Below are 22,446 nucleotides of genomic sequence, written 5' to 3'. Positions count from 1 at the left end.
TCTTGAGCGTGAAACTTTGACTTATTGTTGCATTGTTTTTTAACCTATGAAATTATCTCAACGATATTTGCGCCCTCAAGTCTCAGATGAAGAGTGTTCTAACAAAATTCGCGGTCTAGATCTCGTGTTACGGGGTAGCTGCGACCCATTTTCGCCCATTTTAATTAATACCAAACAAACATTTTGGTCACATATTCACTCATGTGAGTAATACTATTAATTAGTGCCAATAATACTATTAATTAGTGTCTATGTGAGTAATACTATTAATTAGTGTCTGCAAGCCCACACTAATTAATAGTAATACTAAGGAACCTTCAAACCATCGTAGCACGTCCCCGCCAATAGCGACAAGGTCTCAACCGCGGGCGTGAGATGGGAACAGCACCGTTGCGAGAGGGGAGCTTCTATCAAGGATCATGGGCGCGCGCTCTTCTACTTAAAAAGGAAGAGCCTACTCAACGGTACGCCGTGAGAGAGAGTCGATGAGCAAGAGAGAGAGAACAGCCTGGTGTTTCCATTCTAAGCGAGAGATAGAACAGTCAGGAAAACTCCCACAAGATCCCACCACCTGCCAAACGTCAAAACCAAAAACAAAAAACCTTTCTAATGTTTTCAGCTTACATCTACACTAAGGTTCAAGTCCCCTCTCACTAATTAATTAATAGCAAAAAAAGATTATAGTGTCGTATTCACTTTTATTGGTGGTATTAAATAATTAATGCCCACTACCGTGGGCATTAATTATTTAATGCCCCACAACCTTAGGCTCACCTAAGGTTCACAACCTTAGCACCCCCTACACTCTCCCCCTCCACACCCTTGACACTCTCCGCCAGCACCCCCATGTCTTCGTCTCGATGCTCTCCGCCAGCACCCCCTCTACACTCTCAGCCAACACCCCCCTCTACGCTCTCTACCTCCACCCCCTCTTCACTCTATGCCTCCACCCCCTCGACGCCATCCGTCTTGTACTTGGCCTCATGGGCCGTATGCTACACTCTCTCAGCGCCCTCTAAGCCTTTTCTTATGTGCTTCCCCAGCTGCACGACAACAAGGCCGATGAGCTTCACTTGGGTATGGATTGGAGGAAAGAGACGAGGGAGCATGCTACAGACACTTGGCACCATGCGCTGAGAGAGAGATGGAGACACAGAGAGAGCATACACGCACAGACGGAGAGAGAGAGAGAGAGAGAGAGAGAGAGAGAGAGAGAGAGAGAGAGAGAGAGAGAGAGAGAGAGAGAGAGAGAGACAAAGACTCTCATTGCTGGGGAATGCAAGCAGGCGACTGAGTTGGTGGATCACGTGTCAGAATATACTATAAGTGGAAGATTCCACTTATAGTATAAAATCCACGAAGATGCAAAAAAAACTGAAGAAAACCTTAGAAATAGCCTTGAAGACCTTCGGGAAAAAAGAAATCAATTAATTAATCAATCGCCAAAAAAAGTTTTGAGTTACATATTTGTCTCTTTTTAGTATTGATTTATGAACGATAATGGTACCCATTTTCGTCTTGTTTTAGTATTAATTTATGAACAACAATGATGCCCATTGTTGCCTATTTGATATGAATATATATAGGCTACGAACTTAGTAGATTATTCCAGGGAAACTTACTTTTGAAGTATTCAAGGGTGGACTTTTCGTGTTGGTGGGTAGGTGTATAGCCATGTGGTGTGATTTGAGCTTTTGTGATGTGTAAACACTCTTCTCTTGGACCGTGGGGTTGGATCCCAGATCCAAATGCTGGGGAAACTAGCTGCATTGAGCTTCACACATCAATCGTTCTCATGGGTTCTCCCAACGCTGGGAAACTTATTCCATCGAGCTTCACATCAATGGACTAAAGAGAAGATTGTAATTTTGAATGAGCATTTTTTTCATACTTCATTTTTAATTATTTAATCAAAACTTGAAAAAAAATCATGAGGTCTTATTCCATTCCTAGTTTCACACGGTCACCCCCGGCTACACACACACCATACTAACTACACACACACCCGAGTACCACAAGGAGGTACCACCCTTCCAAATATTGGCCACTTGATAGGCAGTGAACAAGCCGCAAGATGAACCCCACGAGTTAGTCGCTCAGCTGATTGGAGTGAACATCTTGCACAGCTTTGGTAGAACTATTCGTAGGAGTGCTAAAGACACACCGTCTACATTACATATCGTGGCAGACTTGGAGGCAATGCTTTCGTCCCTTCGTAGCCTTCACGATATTGTTTATGTAGATGAGTGGATAGCCCACCATCGCACTGCTCCTCCTGTGTCACATGGCTTGACATATCGTCAGGTCTGTGATCTTGGTCCGATTAGGGATAGAGCCTACTTAGATCTTTTCCTCGATAGTCGTGGGATGAGAAGGCCTCGGGCGGGCAAGCCCCTTACTATTTCACAATGTTCGCATCCTCGTATGGCAGCACATATCTATAGTCGATATGTTGCCGCATATGGGAGATGCCAAACAACCACCAGATTTCCATATACTTCACAAAGCAATTATATGCGGAGTTTGTCTTAGGGGAGGAGGTGGATTACACTAGCCATCGGCGGGTGGTGGTGCTGGCCGAGGCCGTCTCCAGGACCAAGGTAGGCGGCCTCCCACCAGCCCTTCATGTAGCTCCTACAGATCCTTCATTTGTGCCTATGTCGATAGTCAAGGCTCTTGGCACCGAGGTTGGCATTGACGTACGAAGTACCACAGAGAGCATCCAGCATGTGGTGCGCATGTTCTAACGATCGATACCGACGACAGATGTCGAGGTATTTATTACTTCTTAAGTTTTTTTAGTCATTTATTTACATGTTGATATGTACTTTTCTCTATTTTTACATGAGCGGCATGGTTGATTGTGTCATGTAGGGTCCCACACCTACCACTGAGAGACTCACTCAGGAGTTGGTAGAGGCGAGAGCGGAGATTGACCGCCTTAGAGCTGCATTACAGATGGCAGAGGTAACTACTGCATTACAGACGGCAGAGGCAGCTATTGCAGAGGTACGGCATGTGAGAGAGTCTGACATCCAGAAGGTAGGTTTCTCTTGCACGTAAAAGAGTTATAATTAAGGTCCTAAGTTATAAATTTCTTTAAGTAATACCTAATGAGAGAGACTAATCAATTATTTTTATGCTTTATTTTTTGCGTAGGCTTGGACTGAGGCGCAGCATCACCAGATTATGGAGCGGATTGCACACCATAGGGCAGAGTAGTTGATGCTGCATGTTCGAGAGTTCCGCAGATCCTCAGACGTGACAGTGCCTTACTTGCCTTTATATCCACGGCCTGTTACTACAGAGGTTTTTTGACAACCTCTCCCTCAGGATGCACCACCATTCCTACGTGATGCCTGCTACGCTCTATGTATCGAGGACATTGATACATCGAGGACATTGATAGTACTGGTGGATATGCCCTGGGATGTGGATATTTTTTCCATTTGTCTTGCATCACCCAGGAGTTAGTACGCTTCTCAGCATGTCTTGCATCACCCAGGAGTTAGTACGCTTCTCAGCATGTCTCTCTTGCCGTGCACGCATCGACCTAGCGGCATACAGAGTTTTGGGCATTGATGATCTTCACCCAGGCCTCGTTCGAGTAGATGCTAGGCCTGGCAGGCCTATTGATTTTACCTCAGCTACTGACTTGGGAGACTCGATGCCTTCGATGATAGAGATCAGGAGCCTGAGGTGCCTCCAGAGATTGAGTGGAGTGCACATGAGTTTGATGCATACCAGAGAGTCCTTCACAAGAGCCAGATCACAGCATACGAGCATGTGGGTGGTGCTGGGCCTAGTGGCACCTCGGGTGATGGTGCTAGCAGCAGTGCTACTTCTCATGATGAGTAGCGTGTCCTTACAGGCAGAGGAGCTTACACGAGCAAAGTGGCAGACACGTACCATTGCTGATTATAGATTTTGGGTTTACAGACAGAGACATCTTGCAATAGCATGACATAGAGAGAGGGAGAGGGCTATAGCAGCTTATGGGACTCGTGAGCTCCTGAGTACACCGGGACTAGCTCATGATCTTGCCTTTGAGGCAGACCTCCCCGTAGACCTTCGATGACCCCCGCAGCCAGCACAGCCTCCTCGACGTGCACAGTAGCCTCGATGCGCACGTCGACCAGCAATTAGAGATGACGATTTTGATTGGGTTGCCATTGATAGTGACTAAACTCAGACTAGCTGTGTTAGCTCACTTACATTGTACTTAGATTTATGGGCAGTGACTAACCTCAGACTAGCTGGGGTAGCTCATTTTCATTCTGATGTACTTATTTGATGTTTATATCATTATGAGTCTTTTCATTATTGAGTATCATTACATTTTAGTTGATGTTCTTGATTTTTTTTACTTTTTTAATACTTTGGCTATCATATTGTTTGTTGAAAATCTCCATGCGATCGTACCCAAACATGCTCCGATGGGGGGAACCACACTTTCCAAGCATGTGGGGGAACCAGACTTTCCAAGCATGTGGGGGGGACCCCACCCCCACATGCTTGCAAATTTTGGTCATGATCGGAGCACGTTTGGGTTAGTAATGAGTGCCCATTCTGGATTTTTCAAGTCTCTTGGTGCTTAAGAGGCCATGGAAAATCCGGGCCTTCCCCATACCATCGTACCCAAACATGCCCCGATGGGAACCAAACTTTGCAAGCATGTGGGGGGAGCCCACTTCCACATGCATGCAAAGTTTAGTCATAATCGGAGCATGTTTGGATTGTTAATTAGCGGCCAGTGCAGATTTTTCAAGTCTCTTGGTGCTTAAGAGGCCATGGAAAATCCGGGCCTTCCCCATACCATCGTACCCAAACATGCTCCGATGGGGACCAAACTTTGCAAGCATGTGGGGGGGACCCACCCCCACATGCTTGCAAAGTTTGGTCACAATCAGAGTATGTTTGGATTGGTAATTAGCAGCTAGTGCGGATTTTTTAAGTCTCTTCGTGCTTAAGAGGCCATGGAAAATCCGGGACTTCCCCATACCATCGTACCCAAACATGCCCCGATGGAAACCAACCTTTGCAAACATGTGGGAGGGGCCAACCCCCACATGTTTGCAAAGTTTGGTCACAATCGGAGCATGTTTGGATTGGTAATTAGCGGCCAGTGCGGATTTTTTAAGTCTCTTGGTGCTTAAGAGGCCATAGAAAATCAGGGCCTTCCACATACCATCGTACCCAAACATGCTCCGATGGGAACCAAACTTTGCAAGCATGTGGAGGGGACCCACCCCCACATGCTTGAAAAGTTTGGTCACAATCAGAGCATGTTTGTATTGGTAATTAGCGACCAGTGTGGATTTTTCAAGTCTCTTGGTGCTTAAGAGGCCATGGAAAATCCAAGCCTTCCTCATACCATCGTACCCAAACATGCTCGGATGGGAACAAAACTTTACAAGCATGTGGGCGTGGGCTCCCCCCCACGTGCTTGCAAAGTTTGGTCACAATCGGAGCATGTTTGGGTTAGTAATTAGTGCCCACTATGGATTTTTCAAGTCTCTTGGTGCTTAAGAGGCCATGGAAAATCGGGGCCTTCCCCATACTATCGTACCCAAACATGCTCCGATGGAAACCAAACTTTGCAAGCATGTGGGCGGGGCCCACCCCCACATGTTTGCAAAGTTTGGTCACAATTGGAGCATGTTTGGATTGGTAATTAGCGGCCAATGTGGATTTTTCAAGTCTCTTGGTGCTTAAGAGGCCATGGAAAATCTGGGCCTTCCCCATACCATCGTACCCAAACATGCTCTGATGGGAACCAAACTTTGCAAGCATGTGGGGGGGACCCACCCCCACGTGCTTGCAAAGTTTGGTCACAATCGGAGTATGTTTGGATTAATAAGTAACAGCCAGTGTGGATTTTTCAAGTCTCTTGGTGCTTAAGAGGCATGGAAAATCCGGGCCCTCCCCATACCATCGTACCCAAACATGCCCCTATGGGAACCAAACTTTGCAAGAATGTGGGAGGGGCCCAACCCCACATGTTTGCAAAGTTTGGTCACAATCGAAGCATGTTTGGATTGGTACTTAGCGGCCAGTGCAGATTTTTCAAGTCTCTTGGTGCTTAAGAGGCCATGGAAAATCCGGGCCTTCCCCATACCATCGTACCCAAACATGCTCCGATGGGAACCAAACTTTGCAAGCATGTGGGCGGGGCCCACCCCCACATGTTTGCAAAGTTTGGTCATAATTGGAGCATGTTTGAATTGATAATTAGCGGCCAGTGTGGATTTTTCAAGTCTCTTGGTGCTTAAGAGGCCATGGAAAATCCAGGCTTCCCCATACCATCGTACCCAAACATGCTTCGATGGGAACTAAACTTTCAAGCATGTGGGGGGGGACCCACCCCCACATGCTTGAAAAGTTTGGTCATAATCGGAGCATGTTTGGATTGGTAATTAGCGGCCAGTGTGGATTTTTCAAGTCTCTTGGTGCTTAAGAGGCCATGGAAAATCCGGGCCTTCCCCATACCATCGTACCCAAACATGCCCTGTTGGGAACCAAACTTTGCAAGCATGTGGGAGGGGCCCACCCTCACAAGTTTGCAAAGTTTGGTCACAATCGGAGCATGTTTGTATTGGTAATTAGTGCCCACTGTGGATTTTTCAAGTCTCTTGGTGCTTAAGAGGCGATGGAAAATCGAGGCCTTCCCCATACCATCGTACCCAAACATGCTCTGATGGGAACCAAACTTTGCAAGCATGTGGGCGAGGCCCACCCCCACATGTTTGCAAATTTTAGTCACAATCGGAGCATGTTTGGATTGGTAATTAGCGGCCAATGTGGATTTTTCAAGTCTCTTGGTGCTTAAGAGGACATGGGAAATATGGGCCTTCCCCATACCATCGTATCCAAACATGCCCGGATGGGAACCAAACTTTGCAAGCATGTGGGAGGGGCCCACCCCCACATGTTTGCAAAGTTTGGTCACAATCGGAGCATGTTTGGATTGGTAATTAGTGCCCACTGTGGATTTCTCAAGTCTCTTGGTGCTTAAGAGGCCATGGAAAATCCAGGTCTTCCCCATACCATCGTACCCAAACATGCTCCGATGGGAACCAAACTTTGCAAATATTTGGGCGGGGCCCACCCCCACATGTTTGCAAAGTTTTGTCACAATCAGAGCATGTTTGGATTGGTAATTAGCGGCCAGTGCGGTATTTTCAAGTATATTGGTGCTTAAGAGGCCATGGAAAATCCAGGCCTTCCCTATACCATCGTACCCAAACATGCCCCGATGGGAACCAAACTTTGCAAGCATGTGGGGAGGACCCACATGGAAAATCCAGGCCTTCCCTATACCATCGTACCCAAACATGCCCCGATGGGAACCAAACTTTGCAAGCATGTGGGGGACCCACCCCCACATGCTTGCAAAGTTTGGTCACAATCGGAGCATGTTTGGATTGGTAATTAGCAGCCAGTGTGGATTTTTCAAGTCTCTTGGTGCTTAAGAGGCCATGGAAAATCCGGGCCTTCCCCATACCATCGTACCCAAACCTTCTCCGATGGGGACCAAACTTTGCAAGCATGTGGGGGGAGCCCACCCCCACATTCATGCAAAGTTTAGTCATAATCGGAGCATGTTTGGATTGGTAATTAGTGCCCAATGCTTGCAAAGTTTGGGGATTTTCAACAAACAATATGGTGATGGTGATTTTCAACAAACGATATGATAGCCAAAGTGTTAAAAAATCAGAAAACCATGAAAATCAACTAAAATGCAATGATCCTCAATAATGAGAAAACTTATAATGATATAAACATCAACTAAGTACATCAGAATGTGAGCTAACACAGCCACTCTGGGTTTAGCCACTAACTCAAAAGATTAAGGTATTTTGAAAATGAGCTATCCCAGCTATTCTGAGATTAGTCACTCCCAAAAAATCTAAGTACAATGTAAGTGAGCTAACCCAGCTAGTCTAAGTTTAGTCACTATCAAGATAGAGATCTAGTCAGCAGCACCCTCTTTAGCTCTCAACTGCTCTAGAATGCTCTTATGGTCATCCACTCGAAGCCGAAAACAAGGGTGAGAACTGTGTTTTTGGCTCTATACACAATCAAGAGTGATTCTGGTAGCAACCACTAGATGAGAGAACTGAAATGCCTCTAACTCCCACTTCCACTCTACTGGAACTCAAGACTCCCCCGATGAAGTCGAATCTGCTGGTAGAACTGGCCTGCCATAATCATGCTATGGGCGTCAAAAGAAAACCCATGATCATCCACTGTATCCTAGTCAAGGATGCAATTTGGCCTAGTGCAACTCATCAGATAGTAGTCTACTCCCTCGCTATTTCCCTCACTAGCAATAACAGCAAATACGTCACCCTTCTATAGCAAATCTGTCAAGTCATCATCATAACTGACCATGAACGCAGGACATGTGTTCATAACTGACCATGAACGCAGGACCTGTGTGCTCATCAGACAACATTGGATGTGGATAGGTGGCATCTACATAGTGAGGAAAGAAATGAGGTGGATGGACAAAATGTAGTGGGGGCAATTGAGGAAAATAAAGATGATCAAAATGAGGGTGAGAATACTCAAGGTGGTGATAATGAGGACGAAGGTGAGAATATTGAGGATACTAGGAGAGATGCTCGGGGGAGAGGAATGTTTGTATCCATGCATCTGCCCATCCTCTTGAGGCACAATGTGACCAATCGCCATCCATACATGCTCCACAGAAGCATGCAGACCGTCATTTGTAAATCGTGGGGACTGCCATGCACGTCCTGATAGAATGTAAGCCCAAGGTGCCAGGTACTGTGTCACAATCATGGGAGGCTCTATAGTCAATCATGCCACCATCCACATGCCAAAAAAATCTCCTGATAATTTGAGCATCACGTTTGGGATACGATGATGCTGCACTCCCACACAAATGTTGGAAGCACCACTCGACTACGTGGCCTGCATCTCTGAACCGCTGAGCATCCTGTCACAGTAGCTGATGACGCCTCAAGGCACGTTTCACACATGCGCCCACACCATCATGCTCTCCCTTCCTGTGACCAGTCTCAAAGAATTTCCAAATCACTGGGATACTAGACTGCACATGCCACCTATAAATCCATAAAAGATAGTCGTAGTTATTGTTTTCTTTAAGATGTTCTAGTGAATTTAGTTTAATTGCAAATATAAGAGAACCATAAGTACTACCTGTAGAGCCAATAGAATTGTCGTGACGACTTGAACTGTGTGCCACAACCATCCGACCAAACCCATCGCTGGTCACGTATGATCCCACAATCTCCTAAAAAATCATCATGGAGACGAAAACAGTGTTGCACAAAATGTGCATCATGTGAACGATCATCACTAATATAGAAATGATACTCTTGAATAATGACACGGGTCTCGGGGGTACTCGCTATCCCATCTACATGAGCCTCTGCATGTCGATAGCTAATGTGGACCATAATAGCAACATGGTGAGGTAAGCAATACAAACGTTTAGGACACAAAAAATCAAATAAGTAATATAGCTCAAACACGAAACAAATATTATGAAATATAACCATTACCTACTCTGATAAGTTAAATGAACTCAACATGGTAGCGACACATCATAAAAAAGTTTGAACGGAACACTAAGAGAATGGAACACATCATAAAAAAGTTTGAACTCAACATGGTAGCGACAACATGTGTCACGCTGACGTGAGTACCTCACAAACCAAGGCTTACACCCCTCAAATGACCTTTGCCCAATTTTAAGCCTTGGATACAAATCCACAAACTGAGAATACAACTTAGTTTGGGTCATTTCAAGAAAGCAAGCACCGTGCTCAATGAACACTCCTCTTGTCACTCTCTTACGCAAAGCTTTCTTGAAAACTGGCAAGGCACGACAATCCTCCTCCCAAAAACTTTCTATCAAGGTTCTAGTGGTTTCATCTAGTAGGCGATCATGCCTAGCTACACGACCACTACTCGCCCACAAAGCACCAACCTTATTGGCATCTAAACTTTGTCGTCTAATAGACCCAACTCTAAGTGCGTGTGGTACTATGGAAAGGATGCGAGATGTGGCACTAACCTTACCCTTCATTTGGGAGCTACTTATGGCTGCCACAATAGCCCGTCGAGCAGCCAAAGCGTCCGCAGAGTTCCTCTTCTTGTTAACTATATAGGAATGACGAACACTTTGTAGCACCGCCATGCCAACTCTCCTCTCTCTTCGACCTCCAATGTCGGAAAGCGCCCTGCAGTTGGCCATGTTGGGCAGATCAATCAAAGCATCAAGCACACATGCCTGTGATGAAGACGTGAGGTCTTTGAAATAGGAATGGAAGATTGCATGGGCACGACGATGTGCCCCTGACTTTGACAGTTCTTTCCTATCCACACCATGGGCGCCCAAAGGAGGGGGGGTGGGTTCTTGTAGAAGAGAAGGGGACTCAGGAAGGGCAAGTTCATGTGGATTATCTAAACTAAGGGGTAGTGGGGGGGAAGAGGGCGGAGGGAGAGGAAGTGGAAGAGGAGGAGCAAGGCTTGGATCATCGCCAACGGAAGGTGTTGCTCGTCGTTGACGTGCTCTCCACTCTCTTTTTCTCTCACGAGCTACCCTTCTCCTCTCCTCCTCTTGAACTTGGTGGACGGGGGGAAGTCTAGTCCTATCACGTTTTCGACCCCTACGACTTTGAGAATCCATTCTCAAGGAAGCTAAGAGAGAAAAAATTATAAAGGCTCAATGATGGGATATTACTAGAGATAAGTGTGGGATAGTACTAGAGATGTGTGATTATATAGGAAAAATAGGTTATCCACTTCAAATCTCATTGGATTTCCTATGTAAGATTGTTTGGATAATTAAGATAAACATAAAGATAATTAAAGATAAACTATTATCCACTTAAAAATCAATATTATTTATTAACAAGTCTAAATATTTATCATTACTAGATATATAAATATATCTTTAAATTTATCTTTTAATTTATAATTATATAACTGCCTTTTTTTATAATGTATTTTTTTCAAATTTTATTCAAAGGTTTATTCTACACAAAATATTTTCAAGAAATATTAAACTTAAAAATTTATTTTTTTAAATTGAATAATATGAACTTTAATAATAATATTATTGATCTAATTCCAAAATATAATCCTTTAAAATTAGTGATTTTAAATTCTTTTATTTAATAAGTTATATATATTTTATTATTTAAAATTCTATATTCTATTTCTCTAAATTACTAAATTAACTTTTTCAAAAATATGTTTTTGAAAAAAAAGAGGAGGTGGGAAGGAGGTGCCACGTGTCACATGCGTGCATGACATGTGGCATTCTCTTGACATGTGGCACTATTATGGTTGATGTGGCAATTCCATGGTGTGGCATGCCATGTCACCAAGTGCGAGGTGGCATGCAACGATGGCAAGAAGATGTGGCATTAATGATGACTAGGATGATGAGGTGGGGAGTCAACTAGGTTGACCATGTTGACATGGAGGGTGGAGGTGGCAAGGTGAGGTGGTAAGCTGCTTATGTGGATCCTCTCGAAGCTCATGTGGACATAAAGTGGTATGCATATATAAGATTTGTGCCTACCCAAGCCTCACACATGGAATAATATCTAAGCTTTGAAGTTTACCAAGCCTAGATTTCCAAACCTAACTAGGATTTGTTTTAGACTTGAAAAGGGGAGAGTGGACACAATATGGGAATTTTCACTTGGGAGGATTGAAAATGGACCTTCCCATACTCAAATTAAGCCAAATTTTTTTTAATAAATTCATAGCAACAAGCGTATTGATCCCCAGAGTTTTTAGATTGAAAGATTCAATATTTAATTTTCTAGAATTAAATTACAATTGATTTAATGGACCTCTAACAGTCATAACAAATTTTCCAAAGTAAATCTACAAAAATCCAACCGTCCGATTTGTAATTTTACCTTATAGCCACATTATACTAATCTTTCCCAATCTAATCATCACTAGATCCATACAATTTGAGCATTTTAAATAGTAGATGTGGTGGGAGGATAAAATAGTATGTTTTTTAACAATTTTAATACCTTTTAAATAATATAAAAAAAAGTAGAACACATCAAAAATTACTTGATAAATCAAGTTAAGCTCTATGTTATTTTTATTTGTGATATGCAAAGTGGGAACATCATATGAGTAATAATGTAAAAGTTATAGGCAATTTACTCACATTCACTGTACCTATCTAAACCTTCGATAGGGCCTGTATACAATTTTGGTTCCCAAAGAAAAGGGGATTTGCAATCATTGGATATTCAATCAGATTATAGTTTTAGGTGCCCAACTTTGCATATGATGTTTCATTAGAAGACCTTGAAGTGAAACTCCTTGGTTAACTAGGAGAGATTGGCTATTCTTCTTTAAAAAATACCTGTTTTCCGGCTAAAGCCAAGGGCGCCCACTACATGAAACTAGATAACCTCATCTTGCAACCACCCTATCCTTAGTTTTTCATTGAGGATGATGATTTCTAAAAGGAGAAAAGAATATTATGACTCTTACATGTGGCAACACATGGGATGCATAGACACCGATATACGGGATTTACATGCACTACAATAGAACAAGGGTTTAGAAGTGAAAATACCATCGCTTTTATAACTAGAAGGGTACAGAGATGTCGGGCCTATGTCACCGCTAAACACGCTGCTATTTTTTCTCAACGGGTTCGCTACTGATGAGCAGTAAAACTAGCAGCAATATTTCGTTGTTGCTGGGCAGCAAAATAGCGTTGCTGAGCATCGAAATATCACTGCTAGTTTCACTGCTGATGAGTAGCGAAAGTACTACATAATAAAAAGAAAGCTGGGGTAGACTAGGGAGTCTGTATAAGACTCCCCAGCTTGCCCTAGCCTTTTTTTTTCTAACGTAGACATAGTAAAACTAACACTTCACATCATCATGGACAAGTGTAATGTAAAACTTGACAAATGCCAAAAGAAAAAGACAGTTGTGCAATTCATGGTTTTAGGAATGTCAAAATTGAATTTTACAATACTTAGAGGAATTACATAAGTGTATGATTCCAAAAAAACTTGACAAATGCCAAAAGAAAAAGACAGTTGTGCAATTCATGGTTTTAGGAATGTCAAAATTGAATTACAATACTTAGAGGAATTACATAAGTGTATGATTCCAAAAAACTTATATACAAGATAAAGCGTAATGAAAATCTATGGAGCTAGGGGATATCTAGATCTCATGGTGTGTGATTATTATTGTTCCTTGGAGCCCCATCCCCTTGACTTCTCACATTTCCATTGCTTCTTGCTTGGACATTTGCACCAGTGTTTCTAACTTTACATGATCCTAAAACACAATAAAACTAACACAAGTGAAAATAAGTTTTGCAAAAACAAAGAGGTTTAGGGTTTAGGAATGTACTTACTTGCCATGCTTGCCAAGCATGTTCTCTAGTAACAATATATCCTTTGTCTTGCACCCTATCAAATAGAGCTTGCAAACCCTGTTGTAATGCAAAATCATATTCATCTTGCATAGGGAGGCGGTCCACTGCTTCAAGCTATAGACAGACAAACAAATAAACATTTTAGAAAGTTGTTATTTAAGATAACCTTCTTTAATTAAAAGATAAGATACAATTTGAGGCTATTATATACTTACAAATATTGTTGGGATATCGACTCCTCCTTCACGTGTAACATCGCGCCTCAAGTTATTTGCCATTTGTCCAAAAAAAAACATAAATACTTAAAACTCTTATGCATATGGCCTTATGCATATGGCTAATGCATAAAGCTACCGGCATGCATAGGTAGCTACCAGCATGCATTTCAAGGTACCGGCATGCCTAAGAAGCTATCGACAGGCATTGGTTGCAACCGGCATGCATAGGTTGTTACTGGCATTCCTAGGTAGCTACCGGCATTCATTGGATGCTACTGGCATGCATTGGAAGCTACTGACATGCATAGGTTGCTACCGGCATGCATAGGTAGCTGCCGCCATGCATTGGAAGCTACTGGCATGCATAGGTTGCTACCGGCATGTGTTGGAAGCTACTGGCATGCATAGGTAGCTACCGGCATGCCCAGGAAGCTACCACAATGCATATGGAGCATGGAAAAATAAACAAACCTTGCACTTACAAACCCTATAACATGTAAAATAATAAGAGAAGAAACATACAAGAAAGAGATCTCTTACCTTATGGGGCTTGTATGTGTTAAAAACCTACAAAATCAAACCAAAATAAGAAAAAAATGTACTAATAACAAACCCTAATCTTAAAAACCCTAAAACTTACAAACTCTATAAACATGTAAAAGCATGGGCGAATAAACATGACAAGAAAGAGATCTCTTGTGAGGCTTGTATATGTTGAAAACCTACAAAATTAAACCAAGTCAAGAAAAAAAAGTATTAAGAAAAATCAAGATCTCTTACCATATGAAGCTTTAATGCAGAGCTCTTAATTAGATAAAAAGAAGAACGGAAAAAAAGAAAAGAAAAACTTAAAAGAGAGGAAAGAGAAAGGAAATACTAAAAAGAAAGCTTTCATGGAAAGCTTGTTTGCATAGGAAATAAATGGAAACAATAGACATACCTTGCTTGAGCTTGAGGAGGATAGGGCAGGAGAGGTAGAAGTGATACACAAGGCATAAACCTACAAAAAAAAACTCAAAGTATATGTTTATTGTAAAAGGTAAAACTACACGATGGCAAAAGAAGCAGCAAAAAGGCGAGATATTTTTATAGTATAGTAGTGTTTTTTCGCTGCTATACGGACGCTACTACGTAGTGTTATTTCACTGCCATGCACCGAAATATCACTACTGGGCACCAAAATATCGCTACTAGGCACCAAAATGTCACTGTTGGTTGGGCAGCAATATTTCGCTGTTAACAGCACTGCGAAGCAACGATAGATTGTTGTTGAGCATCGCAAAGACCCCGGATATTTTCCTTCCAAAAACACTCCAAAAATGCTACTAAAAAACGTTGATGTGCTCCCGATTTGTCGTAGTGACGCTAGTACTACCACACATGGGACACTTGGGTGTTGCTACTATTGCACATCATTGCTTATACTAATAAGTGTGAAGAGGTAGTAATGTTCTCACAGATGATGGTTGTAGGCCAAAGACCCACTGATGTCTAGCATAGGGGCACCAGCAGGGAGCATGTGAGTATGGTGTGTGGCCGATAAGATACACACTAGACGTTCGGAGTCATTGGTGGTTAAAGATGGTATTCCAAGCTAGTTTTATTTTAGTTATTTTGAGTTCTTCTTCTGTATGTTTTTTGCATGAAGGAGAATTCATAGAGCTAAGGCAGCCATGGTCATCCCAACTACATCGAATACGCTCTGGAGTTTTTCTTTGTCCGCAAGATCACAAAAATTACACGAAATCTACAATCAACTACATTAATTTCTTGGCCACAACCAATGCCGACATGCATAACTCTTTGTTAATCCACTATCTTGACTGCAAGTGGTGGCTGCATCTCTATGATACCTAAACTTTGGGCCATTTCTTCTGACAAAACATTGACACTAGACCCTCCATCCATAAGGATACCAGACACTGAGACTCAACTTTAAATCCTACTATTACCTTTGGGATTGCTTCGTGAAGTCTAAAGCTAGTTCTACTGATCCACATTGTAATGTATTATCTCGATTGCCATTGGATTGGGCTTCCACCAATTTCTCCATGGAAATAATCTTTCTCAAAATTTATCAGTGATAATTCAACACTAAATACAGGAATTGATCTGGTATGATGTTGAACTTCATTTTTTTAAAATCCTCCCACATATCCTATTTGGATGCTGCTTCAGCTAGCTATCCTTTACGTCTAAATATTGGAGGTGAAATATCTACCCCTTTCTTGATTTGGATTCCACCATAGTTCCCTGGGATATCCTTTTAGCATCACCTTTTTTAGCTTCCCTATTTCTTCTCAATTTCAATAGTATTCTTTATTGAGATAGATTGTTAGCTTCCTTGGGATTACCTTTTAGATTCCCTCTATCTTTTGGACTTTCAATAGTATTCTTTATTGAGTCAGATTGTTTCTCTATAGCTTTACCAGCTCTATGGCTTAATTTAAGTTCCTCTAGCACTTTTTGGCACTGCATTTCACCTTGGATATTTTCTTCCTCTATAGCTTTAACACCTCTACAGTTTGTTCCAGGTGATTCAAGCACTTTCGAGGTGCTTCGAGCACTTTCTAGCACTACATTGCACCTCGGGTCTTTTTTTGTTCTTTTTGTGTGGTCAAATGGTCTTTGAACTAACCTCTACTAACATCTTTAGAAGAGGAACTTCTTGAGCATTCTCGATCGTGTCCTACGCTTCTTGTTGGGGTCCCAGACATACTATTACTCCTTCCAATTTTGGGTTTTTTCCTTCGTCGTTGCAATTCTTTAGATCATCTATGAGGCCTTGCACCCTTGTATGCTTGCTATAACCACCTATTGGCTCAGACTCCACCTCATTTCTAGCACTTTCTAGCATTACAATGACCTCCAAACTACTTTCTAACACCTTTTGGACAGAGGAACCTCCTGAGCATTCCCGATCATTCCCTATACTTCTTATGCTACTAACACTGTTGTGAAAAAAATAGGTAATATTTCCTAAAAACGAGAAACATTCGGCATCTTTTACAGATGCCATAAAAAAAGTTCAATCTTTTACCTCTCTTTAAAAAGTCGTCTACGCATGTATACAACACTACCAAAAAATGATAATATTTTGGGCACTTTATACATTTCTTACAAAAATTGACATGAAAAAAAGACTTCGTTTTGCTTACTTTTTGAGATTATAATTGAAAATCTAACAATAAGTTTTCAAAAGCATGCCAAAATAGAGACAATGTTTATTATTTTCATCTTAAATCCATTTAAAAAATGATACAACTATAAAAAGAAGCTAGTTTCTAAACATATAGCATATGGCATAGTTATGGTTTCTCATAATCATTGCTACACCATCACTAGTTGAAGCGCCTTTAAGAAGGTAGATGAGGCATCCTCTTCTTCACTATTCACAAATACATTTTTTTTCTTCTATGTGTACACTTGAAGCTTAGACTCCTTGTTGGGTCATCTGCCATGTTAGTATGATTGAGGATGTGCTAAAGAGTGCAACTATAAAAATTTATTTATATGATTATATTACAAAAGCGTTATCTTGATACAGTTATTATCTTAATTATAAACCCCTATTTTGGCTCTTGATGAGAGTAGTATTAAAATCCATTTTGAGGCTCTTGAGTATCACAATTTCTTAATTGATAATATATACTTTTTTAAAAAGAGTTCGTTACGTACAGATGAGTTTTAAAATATCATGGATAAGCTATTTAAAAGTTATCTAATTTTGAAAAATAATAACACACTCATTTTTAAAGAAGATGTGTCCTTGATGTAACAAATGTAACAAAAAGGGATTAAATGGTAATTTTAGTTATTAAATGAGTATAGGAAGCATGAATTAAAAGCTCGCTTTAAGAAACAAAAGTTTATACTTTCCAAAATACTTTTTTATAAAATATCAAGCAGGGACTTAGGTTCGAATCCTACTGGTTACTACACATGGTAAGGATGTTTTAGCTACAACATTTGCGGCCAACTTAATGCTAAGTAAGAACTTCTCAGCTAAGAGTTGATGTTTTTCATTAACTTGATACAAAATATCAACTTTTATGAAAATTTGATCTTTTGCATCAAGTTGATGTAAAAAAACAACTTTATATGCAAAACATCAACTTTCTATGAAAAAGATCAACTTTTTTACAATACTTGATGTTTTGTATCAATGTTATGCAAAACATCAACTTCCCACAAAACTTGATATTTTGCATCAACTTTGATGCAAAACATCGAGTTATGTGGAAAAGTTGATGTTTTGCATTAACTTTGATGTGAAACATTAACTTTTAGGGGGCTATTTTTCTTAACTTTGAAATATTTTTACATTTTTTATGAGAATTGTTTTTATTTTCATCACCAATAAATCTATAAAAGCTCATTCCAAATAGTATATAATAGCCAATAAATCTGTAAAAGCTCATTCCAAATAGTATATAATAGCCAATAAAATCTTAAATTTTTTTAAAAAAATTATAAATCATAGAATTAAAGAAAAAATATGCCTAGGATAAGGTGATATAGATAGAACATACGTTTAAGGCTAAGGACCTGAAAAACACATATGGTCGCAACCTTTGACTACAAATTTGAGAGGAGGCCATTAAAAAAAATTCTTGTCTATGTAACCATGTAACCTTTGTATCATAAATAATATCGCTACATAATAGTAGATGCCAGCTAGATGAGATAATCCATGAAGACCTGTAATCCATTGATTTTGATCTAGATGTGCAAGGCTCCATTGATTTGAAAAACCACAAGTCAATTGATTCGTCAATCCTGATTTTTGTTCTACAATTCAATTTTAAAGCTAAAGAACTATAAGCAAATACATGTGGTGGGACCATCTATATCAAGGAGGGGGGGTACATGTGAGCCTCGACTCTACCATGCCTATGTGCAGTAGTATGCTCTCCAGTATAGGGGACCTTGAATCTACCATCATCTCGTGAAATCTCCAAGCTCTTCTGTACCACCATTCCAGAAGCCCTAAGCTCCTATTGTTTTCTTTGTACACAACGACAATGCAGTGAGCGAAGATTGCATCTCTCAGCATCCTTTGCATGTCCTCCAAATAATTATAACCAAAGTTTATTCTACACTACCCTTAAACATACCATCTCTCAACATCCTTCACATGTACTCTAAATAATTATAACTAGATCTCATTCCTACACTACTCTTAGATATACCATCACTACATTCATTCTGGAGGATCAAACATCAACATATGCATACTATGAATTTTTGCCACCACCACATATGTACATGATAAAGGGTACAATTTCTTCTCACCACCCTTATTCATATTGCATAACAAGAGTTTTCTTCATGAAAACCAATGCCTATGTAGGTCGAAATTTATACCCATAGGCTATATGATGTCTGCCTCGAAATTTGTCCCGTCGAAAAAATATTTCAATTTTCTACTCTTTTAACATTCTTAGGTTTACTCAAAGCCTCCATAGTTACCATCTTATACATATATATATGAATTGAAGTCTACCTTTGCACACCTATAAGTTGACCTCTTTAAACTCTTAGCATTAGTTGCATATCATGCCCACTATATGCTTATAAATAATAGAGCAAATAATTATGTCATGCAAACTGTCGAGGTAAGTATATACTAAAGGCTTTGCTATTTGGGTCTAGAAATAAACTCAAGGATGTTTGTAGAACTTTTCATAAATTATGGAGCTTATGTTGTTATGTATTCTAATATTTTTCAACCGCTTGTCAAATAATGTGCATATTTATGCATAGTGGTAGAATTTGTCCTAAGAAAGTCCATTAAAAAAAGGTGTCTTACATTCATGAAATTTATAAAATAAATTTTTATTTGAAAAAGATTGATATTTCTTTAAGTTATGTAGACTCCTATGTCATTTTGTAAGTCAAGTTTATTTTTATGTCACAAACAGCATCAGTTTATAAATCTACAAAGGTCACACGTGTTCTCAATCTTGAAAAAAATAGCAGAATTCATGTAATTTTTATATTTATACATGGAATTCTATATGTGTTTTCAGAAAACTATGTTTTTTAAGCCATTTTTGAGATTTCACACATTTTGGGAGGGAATCTTTTTAGGTAACCCTCGTGAGTTACCTATTTTGCTCTCGCAATAGTGTTTACCTGGTCCTAGACATACTATTTATCCTCTAAATTTTGGCATTTTTCCTTCTTCCTTATGATTCTCTAGGTCAACGACTAGGCCTTGCACCCTTGTTGAATGTATAACCACTTGTGGTGGCTCAGGCTATGGCTCAATTTTCACTAGATAAACTGTTGGAGGTTTGGCCAAAGTTGACACACCTTTGATTGGGTTTTTTGGAGTTCTTGCTGATGATGTTACCACATAAAATGTTCCATCTTATGATAACCAATTGCTTTATAACAGTAACACTAAAGGGATACACATGTCACACCACCATGAACTTGACCATTATAAGGGTGAGCCTACGGTATGCTTGTATTTACGAGGTTGACTAGTTCTATTTCTTGAACTAGAATAGTAGCCTGGGTTTGCTCTTGTCATTGCAGATAATGGAATCTACCATTTTTTGAACAATCCTTTGTAGCACAAGTGATGATCTTACATATAGCACAATAGAGAGTGTGCTTACCTTCCTCCTTAGTATAACCTTGATTTAAACACTTTGTGCACCAAACATCCAATCATAGTCCAATTCTAACTCCTCTTACACTTCCATCTTGAAGCTTAGCCCATGATTCTACCTAGAGTTCTTTGATTATCTCTGATGTCAGGCTTTTCTTCTTTTATGTCTTGTGCTTGGATTCTAAATCTAACTTCACATCTGAGTCATCATCCAAAGTTTCTCAATTTTTCCCACATGTATATTTTGATCCCCCTTCTTCTATGAAACTTTGAGTATTTGAGGGATACACGTTGAGCCACGACTAGTATAATAGTTGAGATAATGGTGCTTCTATAAGACCAAATGTACCTAAAGCCACTAGAAGGCCAAGTGAACTCAAATTTGTCAGGAGCTCAGAGTTGTTGAATAACATGCCATGGACATCCTTCGTATGCCTATGACATTATCCTGTAGTATCATCCTTATCTTGTATTGTCTCATAATCTTCCTCAATAGTTGTATATTCCTCTTCCACGAGTGCATCCTCCCACACAGACTCTCCAAACCTAGCTCCTAACATGAATCGTTTTACTAGTACAGCATGACATCGATGCTCATACAGTGAGTGTCATAATGTGGTTCTTGGTCTGTCATCATAGATAAAAAAGTAAAAAATGGATGATACCCTAATAAGTGTCATTTCTATGCTCCACCTCTAGAAGAAGCAAGTCATCCACGTTGGATTGAGCACTAGCTAGAGAAACAGAACGAGATAGCTGCACAAGAGTGAGAAAAACGTTTTGAACATGAAAATTGGAATTTTTTCTAGGAAAGCCAAATAGAAACACCCACCAAAAGTAACCACTTTGACTCGATCACAACTAGACACCACAAATAGGCTAACAAGGTAGGTACGTGCGAGATAGAAAAAAACACCAAGGTGGTTAGCAACAAAGAAAAGCTGAAGCATGACCTAGGAGATAGTGAAAAATATGTAACTTAACTCAAAAGGAAAGATGATCCATACAAAGGACTGCATGATTCTCAAAACATCAAATGCGAGCATGTTCGAGTAATTTGATCATAGCAATATCAAATAATTTATCGTAGAAAGATCACAAAAAGTGTTGGCAGATAAACTAACATAGAGATTATAGGTTATACATTAAACATCTTACAATATAAACCATCATTCCAACATTCAAGATTATGCGATACACATATTACTGAACATTACAACACTTATGAATACAAAATTACATAGAATTACAAAGTTAAAACACACATATGACTCTATTTTTGTATCTTTCTTCCTTCTTTCCTTCTCCCTCTATAGATATAAGTGCTTAGTGTATTATAGAGCTTGAATCGAGGAACAAACTAGCACCACCTTTGATTCGACATGACTATTCGAGTCTTATTCCTAAGCACTATTCGAGTCTTGTTTGTAAGCTATCCCTAAGCTAAAGTATAAATTATTAAGGTGTAAATGATTATCAAGACAAAGAGTTATTTTTAAAGATAATTGTGTGTGTGTGTGTATGCATATTATATAAATGTACAACACTTATGAATACAAAATTACATAGAATTACAATGTTAAAACACACATATGACTCTATATTTTTGTATCTTTCTTCCTTCTTTCCTTCTCCCTCTATAGATATAAGTGCTTAGTGTATTATAGAGCTTGAATCAAGGAACAAACTAGCACCACCTTTGATTCGACATGACTATTCGAGTCTTATTCCTAAGCACTATTCGAGTCTTGTTTGTAAGCTATCCCTAAGCTAAAGTATAAATTATTGAGTTGTAAATGATTATCAAGACAAAGGGTTATCTTTAAAGATAATTGTGTGTGTGTATGCATATTATATAAATGTACATACATTTATATCACACACACACACACACACACACACACTGTGAACACAAGAAAATATATTTACACAGTTATTTATAGATATCTAAACACACAGCATAAATAATGAAATATTTTCTCTCCCTCTCTCTCTCTCTCTCACACACACACACAATCATATATAGAGATACGTGATACATATATATATGTATATGTATATATGTATATATATATATATATATATGTATATGTATATATGTATGTGTGTGTGTGTGTGTGTGTGTGTGTGTGTGTGTGTGTGTGTGTCTATATATATATATATATATATAT

The sequence above is a fragment of the Cibotium barometz genome, chromosome 37 (genome assembly GCF_041138505.1).
Source record: "Cibotium barometz isolate CiBa-2024 chromosome 37, ASM4113850v1, whole genome shotgun sequence".
Classification (NCBI taxonomy): Eukaryota; Viridiplantae; Streptophyta; class Polypodiopsida; order Cyatheales; family Cibotiaceae; genus Cibotium; species Cibotium barometz.
This window is presented reverse-complemented; position numbering follows the sequence as displayed.